This window comes from Herpailurus yagouaroundi, unplaced genomic scaffold (assembly GCF_014898765.1).
Source record: "Herpailurus yagouaroundi ecotype Mexico unplaced genomic scaffold, PumYag 140, whole genome shotgun sequence".
Classification (NCBI taxonomy): Eukaryota; Metazoa; Chordata; class Mammalia; order Carnivora; family Felidae; genus Herpailurus; species Herpailurus yagouaroundi.
Genome location: NW_024412395.1, coordinates 17,621,872 through 17,633,913, shown reverse-complemented (window position 1 = coordinate 17,633,913; position 12,042 = coordinate 17,621,872). Strand labels below are relative to the sequence as shown.

General features: G+C 40.5%; 1 long non-coding RNA gene across 1 annotated transcript in view; it reads left to right on the top strand.

Annotated features, from left to right (window-relative positions):
- Positions 1–2,557: 2,557 nt before the first annotated feature.
- LOC121030475 (uncharacterized) overlaps positions 2,558–12,042 on the top strand; it is a 188,198-nt gene continuing 178,713 nt past the window's right edge. The window contains exon 1 of the long non-coding RNA XR_005790239.1: positions 2,558–2,653. This is a non-coding gene — a long non-coding RNA (uncharacterized LOC121030475). The remainder of the gene's footprint in view (positions 2,654–12,042) is intronic.

The window sequence follows — 12,042 nt, the reverse complement described above, 5'->3', positions numbered from 1 at the left end:
AGAATGAAATCTTGCCATTTGTGGCAATGGGGATGGAAGTAGAGTATATTATGCTAAGTGAAATAAGTCAATCAGAGAAAGACAAATACATGATTTCACTCATATATGGAATTTAAGAAACAAAACAGATGAACACAGGGGAAGGGAAGGAAAAATAAAATAAGATGAAAACAGGGAGGGAGGCAAACCATAAGAGACTCTTAAATATAGAAAAGCAGCTGAGGGTTGCTGGAGGGAAGGTTGGTGGTGGGATGGGCTAAATGGGTGATGTGCATTTGTTGGGATGAGCAGTGGGTGTTATATGTAAATGATGAAGCACTAAATTCTACTCCTAAAACCAATACTACACTAAATGTTAACTAACTTGAAAATAAATAAATAAATAAATAAATAAATAAATAAATAAATAAATAAATAAATAAAGGCTGGATTCCAGATGTCTCAATCTGAGGCATCTCTCTGGGTAGGAGAGATAATAAGAAGACCAAGTAATAATAATAATCCTTAACCTTGTCTGCTAACTCCTTAAATTCTAACTTTTATCTTTGCCAGGCTTTCTAATGGGGGCCCTGAAACACCCCTAGTTTTACAAAATGGGACTCCTGCTGCCCACCTCTCTTTCAGGTAAGTTTGCTTCCATTTTGTAAGAACTCAAGAGTCAGGTGACAGATGGTCGGTTTCTCTGGTGCCTAAGTCTTATGTGCTCCCTGAATACCCAGCTTGCATTCAGCTCTGTGTCTCCTTTCAGTGAGCTCAGCCTCTCTTGAGTCGAAGCCAACTGAATTTTGCAAAAATGCACTTAGGGCTACTCACATTTAAATTTCCAACTTTTTTTCTCTTTGGTATTTTGTTTCTATTTTTTGTGCTCCTTTTTTGTATTTTATGTAGCTTTGTAAGCCATCTGCCATCCTTTCTGGAATGAGATGGCATATAAATATGTACATATATGCATACATAAAATGTATACTGATATTTGAGAAAGACGTATCAAATACAAATGCATCAGTCTAGGTCATTGGTATTCAAGACAGTGAGCGGAAAAGGAGGGGGAGAAGTGGGGAAAGGGAGCTGTGTTTTTCAAAATATATATGCCAGTGTTCTTTCTGATCTTTCCCTACCCCTACTTGCAGGGACCCAGGCAATATTAGAATCACAGTGTTTGGGGGCAGGGGAGGAAGATTTACATTTTGAAAAATTCTCCCAGATGATTCTGATTTATCTCTCTGTCTCCCGGTCCTCCACCCATAGCTCAGTACCACATATCCAGGTTTTCTCAGCTTTCTTCCTGCCTTTGGTCAGAAAGCAGCCCACTTCACCACATTATCTCATCTCTCCATGGAAATGCCATCCCGAAGTTATGATGTAGCGTTATGCCCTTGGCTTTTAGAGAAGGATAATAAGAAACAGACAGTTGAAGGGCACTTCTAAATCTTTTGCAAAGCTTTAGATGAAGCCATTGTCCATTATGTGACCAAATGTCGCCCAAATAAAGATTTATCATCATAATTCCTTACAGTACTCAGTGCTAGAGAAAAATTCACCTCTCCAGGAAAACTTGAATTCTGGCTGTCAATAGATGAGGAGAATTGCAGGGCTCATGATTCTGTCATTTCTCACCCCCCTCCCCCACATTATTTTCTAGAGGATTCTATTAAATCCAACAAATACTGGATGCTAGGTACCAGGTTACATACTATATTATAAATATCGGTAGGGACAGTTATGGGCTCTGGAACTCTTACAGTCTATGAGATGCAGAAAAAATATGTATTTCATTATACTTATGCTTTCCTCAGATTTTTCTTGTAATGCTCCCTTTCTCCTCAGTAGTTTCTACAAAGCCATGTTCTTTAAATTGTTAAATGCCTTATATTCATATTTTTTTTCGGTGGAAGACAGAATTTTGGAGTGGTTTTCTGTTTTGTTTTTGGCTATTTGCTGCCCTATATTTTCTTCTCCCTTTTTCTTCCCCGTCCTTTATTTTTAATTGCCTGACACCATCTTTTCAGAGCAAGGTCTCTTTCTAAGAGTCTCATGTGCAATGTAACTCCTCTTCCATGGCCACAGCTGATTGGACTGGAGGTGCACTTGATCCACACTTGACCCAAGCTGGACTAATCAGGTTTTCCTACTGGGAGTCAGGTGGTCTTGGAAGTTACCATTACCTATTTGAGGTGGCTATAGTGGAATTCACGGTAGTGAAAAAGTGAGATGGGAATGATGATCTTCAGAAGGAAGAGATTGAACTAAACACCCAGAGAAAAGTTGAAATGAAAGATCACATAGAATAATAAAAAAAAAAAAAGTATGAGTCTAAGAGGGTGAGAAAACCATATGGAGGCATATGAAAGTTCTCTCTTGATTATTTCTATTTTCTCCATGAAATAACAGGCAAGGTCTTCAGCTTAGAGTAGGAATGGGAAGAGGGTGGGCAAGTTGAGAAGAGAAAAGAAGGTGTGAATTACTCACCATTGAGTGGGAGTGAGCTGACTAAGGAATGTGGTAGGAGTGACAAATGGCACTATAGGCTCACTGGAGTGACTAAACAGAGACAAGTCATCCTAGTTTTATGCCTTTTCTCTGACCACTTTCAGCTCTGCGGGTATGGAGCAGGCAGAAAGTTGGATTTAACCAGGACTGAGTTTTCTGCCAGGTGAGTATGACAGAAGAAGAATGGAGCAAATGAGTTGATTATATCTGTGAAGGAATGTTTATGATAATAGAGCATGAAATCTAATGAAGGAAGTTGGGGTACAACTGGACAGTCAAATGATGGCAGGGTTAGAGATCTCAATGTGGTCTAAAAATCAGTACAATTGCAGTACAGAGGGAAGAAGCTTGAGAGACTGTGTTTGGAGAATGGGATATTCAAAATACAGATTATGGAAGGGTTCAGTAAATGGTAATGACAAGAATAACGTGAGGGTAAGTAGAGGTTGGGTGGGCAAAGCAGGTGGAGATGAGATCGAGAAATTGAGAAGTAAAGGTCCTGGAGTTATCATCTGTAGCAAAATCATCAAGTTGTGTAGGGGCAGTAAAAGGGAGAGAAAGGGAAATGAAGAGGAGTAACCCAAAGACCTTTAAATGACTCCAATAAGGAGGAGCAATAGATGCTGTAGTATGGGGCATAAGTTTCAAAGAAGTTGTGTATGTGTATGTGTGTGTTTATACAGGAAAAATGAAAGTCTGAAAATGGCAGTGAGGAGTAAGGACATTTTCTGCTCTCAGGCTTAGTGGTATGAGTGGGGTGAGATAAATCTATGACTTGAGAGGACTATGGGGGTGAGGGAAGGGGTCCTCAGGAAGAGCATACCTTCACCAGAATAAGGAGAAGGAAACATTCAGTGCTTAAGAGTTGAGAGAATTTGCTGATGGTGTACTGTAAGTTTCAGAGGGAACAGTAAGAGAGTTTGAAGGAATAGGAAATTGGGTTTGATTAGGGGATATTTTGAACTTTATGGGGATGAGAGGCCAGGTGGAGAAGAGAGACCTGAGATTGTGGACATCTTATGACAATCTAGGGAAACAGGAATGTAGGGCCATATGGAGGTGGCACTGATGATCTGATAGGAGACAGACAATCCATTGTAAGTGTCACCTCTTTTTTGAAAGTAGGTTGTTGTCAGATGGTAGCAGTAAGGCAGGGAATATTGGGGAAGGGGTGCTTTGTGGTGTTCCTGATAGTGGAGCCATGGTGTGGTAGGATAGGGATGTGGGACACAGGCATAAGCACGTGACACAATTTCAATTGATCACAGACTCAAGATCCATCAGAGATCGTCTTTAACACTGGGAACCAATAGTCCAGGTATTAGTTATCACTTTCCACATTCCTTATAGACCCACAATCTCTTATCCCTTATTTTGAAATCCTCAATTTCTGAAAACCAAAAGGTTTTACATTATGCATTTAGTAGCAAAGGCTGACCTAACCTAAGAAGAGGATCCATATAAACATCATTTATCCTAGAAGTGTGAATATTCATACGTTCTATCATAGAACAGTTAATGAGTTTGATTATGGAATGTGGCTTCACACCCCACTGGGGGTGATATATAATACATGGTATGTACTCTATACATTGTGTTTCTAAAATCAGGGAAGTTCTAAAACTCATCTTGGCTAAGGGTTTTTGGATTTATATACCCAGCCAAGTGTGTAAAAGCCTTTCCTTAGCCACCCCAAGGAGGGGAAGCTTCATGGGTCTTGGACCCACCTGGTTGCCATGGGGACTCCTAGGACCCGAGAGAGACCTATGGACTTGAGCTGCTTATTCTCCATTCTCCTACTTCTCGTCTCCCTTCCATATACAGGTCATAACAGGGTGGGAAAAGAAGTAAAAATAAACACTTTAAAAGAAGATACAAACCTGTCTTTCGTCTCTATTGCTAACTAGCTTTGGCATAAAATCATCTGCTCTGAGAGAAAGCTAAAGAATGTTACTCTGAGTGTTGTAGAGACTCCAGGACTCCTGATGGCCACAGTTCCTGACATTAGAGAAAGCTGTCTTTGGAAAGTGAAAGTGAAGTCAACATTTGGAGACATCACGGTGAGAGGTGGAACTAGAAAGCAGGTCCAGACTATGCTCCAGTCCTCGCATCCATTATTTCTGGAGCTGGTTCCACCTTCACATGGTTTCCTTATGTGAGCCCATAAATCCCCATCTCCTGCTTAAGCTGGTTTGAGTGTCCTGCTCATAATGAAGCAGCAGGCATGTCCTCCCAGGCAGACAGTATATAAAGGGATCCCTGGACCTGGGGATGTTGGACATCTTAAAAGATAGGTAACTCTTTTTACCATGGAGAAGTCTCAGCCAACAGCAAAATCTCCACATCTGGGATGGGCTTCTCCTGTGGGGAGAACAGGGGTAGCTGAGTCCTAGAGGAACATGGTCTGAAATAAATTCCAAGTCAAGGGCTCAGGATCATGAGGCAAACACAGACATCTGAGTGCTTTCCTCAGCCACGCAGAGTCTAAAGTGCTGGACCCAGAAGCCCAGGCAGAACCCTGGGATGAGCATCACATCCAGTAGACTCTGGTGCATGTAAATAAGGAGATAGTCTAAGAGGCAGAATCTGGGTTGAAGCCCAGACTCAAACAGCTTGTCCTATGTAGTAGTTGTCATTTGAAAGATGCTAGGAAGAGAGGGTGGATATAGTATCATTCATAGATAGAAAAGATGGATAAGCAGATGAGAGAGAAGAGGTTCAAAGGGGAGTGAAAGAGGTAGAGTCTGGAAAAATTTCTGAGGTGCAGAGGAGAAAGGTGTTGCTGTATTTTTATAGATTACCTGTGACTTAGATTGTGGGTATAGAGAAAGCTGCTAAAGGTAGACATTCACTGGAGACAACAGAAGCACAATCATCAGAACTGGGACACAGGATCAGGGCTGGATAGGACTCAGGATGAACCAGATTGTTGATGTGATAACTGTTGTATTCATGGCCCCAGTAAGCCATGTCTGTCAGTATTTACACTTGTATATTCCCTCCCATATTGACTCTCGGCTCAGCCAGATAACTTGCTTTGGCCAATGAGATATTGGGCAATGTGATAAACTAGAGGTCTGTTAAACACTTGCACACTGGAACTATGCTCTTTGAACTCTGAGATCACCCTGCTGTGAGGAAGCTCAAGTTAACCATATGAGCTCTCAACATGGAGGACAACCAAGAAACTCAGCCAAGAACCAAACTCTAGGTCCCGGATATATAGCCCTGATTGAACAGTCTTATCCAATTGTCCAAAGAAACAGTTATCATGGAATAGAAATGAATCTTCTCCACTGGGTCCAACCAAATTCCTGACTCATAGCATTGTGAGCAAATAAAATAATAGTTTCTTTTTTAAAAAATGTGTTTATTATTTACTTTTGAGAGAGAGAGCATGAGCAGGGGAGGGGCAGAGAGAGAGGGAGACACAGAATTGGAAGCAGCTCCAGACTCTGAGCTGTCATCACAGAGCCTGATGTGCGGCTCAAACCCTCGAACCTGGAGATTATGACCTGAGCCGAAGTCGGACACCTAACCCACTGAACCACCCAGGCACCCCAATAACAGTTTCTTTAAGCCGTTTGTTATGCAACAATGGTTAACTGCCTGTTATCCTGTTAAGCCGAGGCAGTTTGTTATGCAACAATGGATAACTGAAACACGTGGCCTCCTACTTACAAGGTTCCCATCTCAGTCAGAATTGGCCCTTGAGCCATTGGCCTATGAAGCATGAAGGTGATCCTGCAGGGAGGCATCTAGGGTTTCTTGATCCCAACAAAGGGCTGCAAGGTAGAGACCTTTTCCTTTCAGCGCTGTTACTGTCCAGATGCCTTGACCAGCTATAACCATCTAGCTACTAGTCTATTGATGACGGCAGCACAAGAGGAATGTGTGAGTAAGAAGTTGCAGAGATACAGAGCTGAACTCTGATACAATGCTCCTGGTCCCCTCCCTGCCTCTGGTCTTCATATTATGTGATCTAATAACTTGTGGTATAAGCTTCTTAGTAAGTTCAGTTACTTGGCAGCAGCAAGTGTCCTAATGACATAGCCTTGTGTTTTGTTGTTTTTATGGAAGTAAAATTCACACAATGATGTGGGTTTTTATTGCAACCTAGAAATTCTGTAAGTAAAAATGTTTGCAAACCACTTCACGTCTTCAATGGGGAGGCTCTATCCTCATGTCCACAACTTATCCCAGCCTGGTACCCTCAGTAACAATTTCTGAAATGCCTGCCATTAGGATGCAGCAAGGAGCCAGGCTGGTAATTTCAGAGCATTGCAGCCATGCAGAATTATTATGAGTTATGTGTGCTCGTCTTGAACAAAGACAGATCTTTGATTCCAATTGTTAGCTTGTGACCAAGTTGGCAATACCCATTTATCCTTGTTCCCATGTGCCTTTGAGGAGACACCAGACAGAGATACTTCTCTTGTCCCTTCTAGCTCAATGCTAACGCATCTGCTAACTTTTCCCTCTGGTATCCAAAACTTAAAAAGATAATAAAAGACACACAGATCAATATGTTGAATATGTTGAATACCTATATCTTCTAAATATCATATTCTGTTTTTTCTTGACATAACAAACATGCAAATTAGCCCTGTGCAAAAACAGAAGCACAGCCTTATAGCACCATTTCTGACATGTTCTGTGACATAGAAGATTCCTTAATACATTCCTTAATTTTTCCCCCAACATATTCTCTACTTGAATAGCAAACAACTCTAAGGTGGTGTTATAGAGGTTGGCTTTTATCCTTAATTATCTTAGTGGTATCTACAATAAGCCACTGTACTGAGGTCACTAAGTTCTAAGTAGATCAGAGGGAGAGGGTGACCATCCCTGCCACTGGCAGACAGCTCAGAGCTTGTTCTTATTGCTCACTCTGTGGTGTCTTCCCAAAGGGAGAACACCAGGGCTGTGTTATTTGGAGAGAGCTGAGCCCTATGAATGCAGAGGAACAGAAATGATCAATGGAACATCCTCATCACTCATCACTGGGAAAACCCAGGGAGGGAAAATGCGTCCTATTTTCTCTCACTGCCCTTAAAGGAACACAACCCTACTGCTCCATCTCTCTTCTTAGCCCGTGCTGGAGCAAAGAGTCTGGGGACATGCACAGTTTGAAACAACCTCATTAAGTCAGGATGGCAAATGTAATGAATTTACCCTCCTTCCTCCTTGGAGATATTGGATAAATGTTGCAAGTGGGCTTCCTGGGTAAAGACTGTAACACAGCCTTAGCTGGATTTAGAAAAATGGGTCAAAGTCTTTCTTGGGGGAGAAACACAGACTCTATTTCCACTTGGTGTGATAGACATTTTAGAGATGCATGGGTCTGCACTAAATTGTACCTCTAGGCAGACATCTAGACCAGAGCTATTTCCTCTGACCAGTACTGTTGCTCTAGGTAGGAACGCTGTAGATGGCAGCAACTCAAATGTTAAGTGGGTTTCCTGTTTAATTTTCATCACTTGGTTGGTACTTGCTTTTATCCTATTTCCATCCCTTTCCTTTCAATCTAAGGCCAGCTGTCTGCAGGTTGCAGTGCTCCTTCCACAGCCAACCAGGGGACAGCTGGTTGTTATATCCCCATGTGCTTCCAGAGGGCAAGAGGAATAAGAAATACTAGCAACTCCTTATGTTCAGGGAAGGAAAATGGTGCAAGGGCATTCTCGTTCAGTTCAAGTAGTTATATACTGAGCACACCCTACTCACTCAGGGGACCTAGAAATGAATAAAGCATAGCCTCTGCCTCAAAGACTTCACCATCTAGAGTAAGGGTTGGCAACTACATCTGTGGGTTGATGACTGCTGCCTGTTTTGGTAAATAATAGCTGTGTTCTACTAGAACACAACCACACCCATTCACTTACACATGACATATGGTTGCTTTTGCTCTACAATGACAGAGTTGAGTAGTTATGACAAAGACCGTATGGCCCACAAGACCTACAATATTTAATATCTAGCTCTTACGGAAATGGTTTGCCCACCTCTGTATAACTCAGTGGTTTTTGGTGTATTTGCAGAATTATACAACCATTACATTGCCAAATTTCAGAATATTGTAATCACTCCAGGAGACACCTCCATTAGCAGTCAGCTCCCAGGCCCCAGCAACCACTAATCTATTATATACTTCTATATACCCATTTCTGAAATTTCATATAAATGGAATAATGCAATATGTGGCCTTTTGTGACTGGTTTCTTTTACTTAGCATATTGTTTTCAAGGTTCATCTATATTGTAGCATGTATCAGATTTCATTTCTTTTTATTGCCAAACAATATTCCATTGTGTAGATATAGCACATTTTTTTTTTTTATTTATTAGGTGTCGAATATTTGTGTTGTTTCCACTTTGGGGCTATTATGGGTAATGCTGCTATGAGCATTTGTGTACAGGTTTTGTGTGGACATAAGTTTTTAATTTTCTTGGGTATATACTTAGGTGTGGAATTTCCAGGTCATACAATAACTATACACTTAACATTTTGAGGAACAGGTGAACTGTTTTAGAAAGCTTGTCCACCTTATTAATAACATTTATTATTGCATGTTTTTCTAAATTCTAGTCATCCCAGTGGGTATAAAGTGGTATTTCATTATGGCTTTGATTTGAATTTCCCTCATGATAAATGATACTGATTTTTTCATGTGTTTATTTTCAATTTGTACATTTTCTCTGGAGAAATGTCTCTTAAATCCTTTGCTCATTTTTAAATTGGGTTATTTGACTTTTTATTGTTGACTTGTAAGAATTCCTTGCATATTATAGATTGTAGTCTCTTATCAGATTGGCAAATATGTTCTCCCATTCTGTGGGTTGTCTTTTCACTTCTTGATGGCATTCCTGGAAGTAGAAAAAGCTTTTAATTTTGATGATGTCCTATTTATCTGTTTTTTCTTTTGTCACTTGTACTTTTGGTGCCATATCAAAGAACCAAAGTAATCCAAAGATTTACTCCCATTTTTTTTTTTCTCAGAGTGTTAAAGTTTTAACTTTTGCATTGAGGTCCATCATCCATTTTGAGTTAATTTTTGTACATAGTGTGAGGTGGGGATCCACCTTCATTCTGTTGCATGTGACACTATTTGTTGAAAAGACTACTATTTCCCCATTGAATTGTCTTTACCCCCTCATTGAAAAATCAGTCAGCTGTAAATGTTAGGCTTCATTAATTGATTCTGAGTTCTATTCTGTTGGTCTATTTGCCTATTCTTATACCAGTACCACACTGTCTTGATTACTGTAGTTTTGTAGGAGGTTTTGTCACTGGGAAATGTGAGTCCTTCAACTTTGTTCTTCCTTTTTCTCTTCTTTAAAAAAAATTTTTTTATATGGATTTATTTTTGAGAGACAGAGCATGAGCAGAGGAGGGGCAGAGAGAGAGGGAGACGCAGAATCTGAAGCAGGCTCCAGGCTCTGAGCAATCATTCAGCACAGAGCCCAATGTGGGGCTTGATCGAACCCACGAACCGTGAGGTCATGACCTGAGCTGAAGTTGGACACTTAACCAACTGAGCCACCCGGGTGCCCCTGTTCTTTCTTTTTCAGCACTGTTTTGGCTATTTTAGGTTCCTTATATTTCCATATGAATTTTAGGTTGACCTTGTTAATTTCTGCAAAAATTGGGATTTTGATAGAGATTGCATTAATCCAGGATCAGTTTCAATTATTTTGCTTCCAGAATGTGTGAGCATGGATCCTTTGGGTAACTTGCATCAGTGACTCCCAACCGTTTAAAGCATCAAGATCCCTTTATAACACAAAACATTATCGTTGACTCCTCAAAGGATAAAAATTGTACTTTTCAATAATAGTAACCTTTTGTTATCTTAGTACACAAAGACAAAATCTATTATGAATTAAAAAATGCTTTTTATGAGAATGTGTGCTTTATCAATTCATAATGGTACCTATATATAATTGAGAAATCATAAAGGATAATGTGGAGAAATATTAAATGCTCTGTCTTCAGAAAACATGTGGTTTATTCGGGGCTGTTGTACCAGTTGCAAAATCATTGCTGGCTCCTACTTTGAGAACCTTTGGTCAGCATTAAAGTCCTTTTTTTTTTTTAAGTTTATTATTTTGAGAGAGAGAGTGAGCGAGTGAGCATGAGCAGGGGAGGGGCAGAGAGAGAGGGAGAGAGAGAGAATCCCAAGCAGGTCCTGCACTGTCAGTGCAGAGCCCAACGTGGGGCTTGAACTCCGGAGCTGTAAGATCATGGCCTGAGCCGAAATCAAGAGTCAGATGCTTAAAGTACTGAGCCACCCAGGTGCCCCATGAAAGTCCTTCTGTGGTAGCAGTTCCATCTTTCTATACAGAATTCCTCAGGCACAGAAGGAGGCTTGGCCAGAACTGGCCCCTGAGAACTAAATAACAATGCGAATTATCCCATGATTAACCCAATACTTGTGATGAGTTGATTTTTTTTTTTTTTTTATGGGAGAAGGAATTTCTATACTGAGCTGCTCCCCTGCTGTCTTGGGTGCACCATGCTGATTGCCTCACCTGGATTTTGAATACTTGCTCTCAAGATACCCTAACAATTGAGCTAATTGACAATAATTCTCAGATGAACAAATCAGCCACAAAAATACCTTAAAATTTTTTCTGATACCTCCAGCTACCATTCTTTGTAAAAGCAGAAAGCAAGCAAACATAAATCACATGAGAACATTCTAATCTTCCTGCTGCTACCACCTTTCTTAATATTTGGAACAAAGTGCAGAAAATGAATGTCTATCAATTAAGTACATTGATTGCTTATACTAGTCCAAAAAATTGCTCAGCTCCTTACTATTTTTTACTTGCCAAGGTTCATTTTGCCATATTTTAATGGAAAGATCACTGATTTTAGCATGAGACTATCTGAGTTCACATCTTAAATCCCAGTCTTGCTGGTCTCAGTTTCCTTATCAGTGATACAATTATTAATAGCTAACTTTTGGATGTGAGAATTGGGAGAAGCTTAAAGGCAGTAAGGTAGTTTAGTAATTTAAATGCTGCTTTAAAAATTTTTAGTATACTATTTCCTTAGTAATAATAATGTGCCTGCCACCTCGTGAGATTCCAAGATTCTTCTAGAGGGCCATCTATTTCCAGAGGGGCATGGGTCTATGTGGACAAGTGGAGGCCGTGCACCTTTTCAGGAGTGTGCCCACATCATGAAAATCTCAGGAGACACCAGGAGTGTCTGCTTGCAGCAGTGGTTAAAGGCAGTGGACCAGAGACCCATGTATAGTGAGACCAAGGGAGCCAGCAGAGAGAGGACAGAAAGTGTCATCTGTCAGAGAGACGAGCAGAGCAGTTTTTGTTCTTCCAGTCTCCCATCTGTCTGTGTAACTAACATCACTTTTACCCTTATGTGCCCTTTGGCTCCCTGAGCTTGCTCTTTTCTTTTTGCAGAGTGTCAACCAACCGAGGTCTCCAACATGGTGCAAACTATTTACCTTTGTAGAAAATGATCTGTTTTTAAAAAGAATCACGAAAGAAAGAAAGAAAGAAAGAAAGAAAGAAAGAAAGAAAGAAAGAA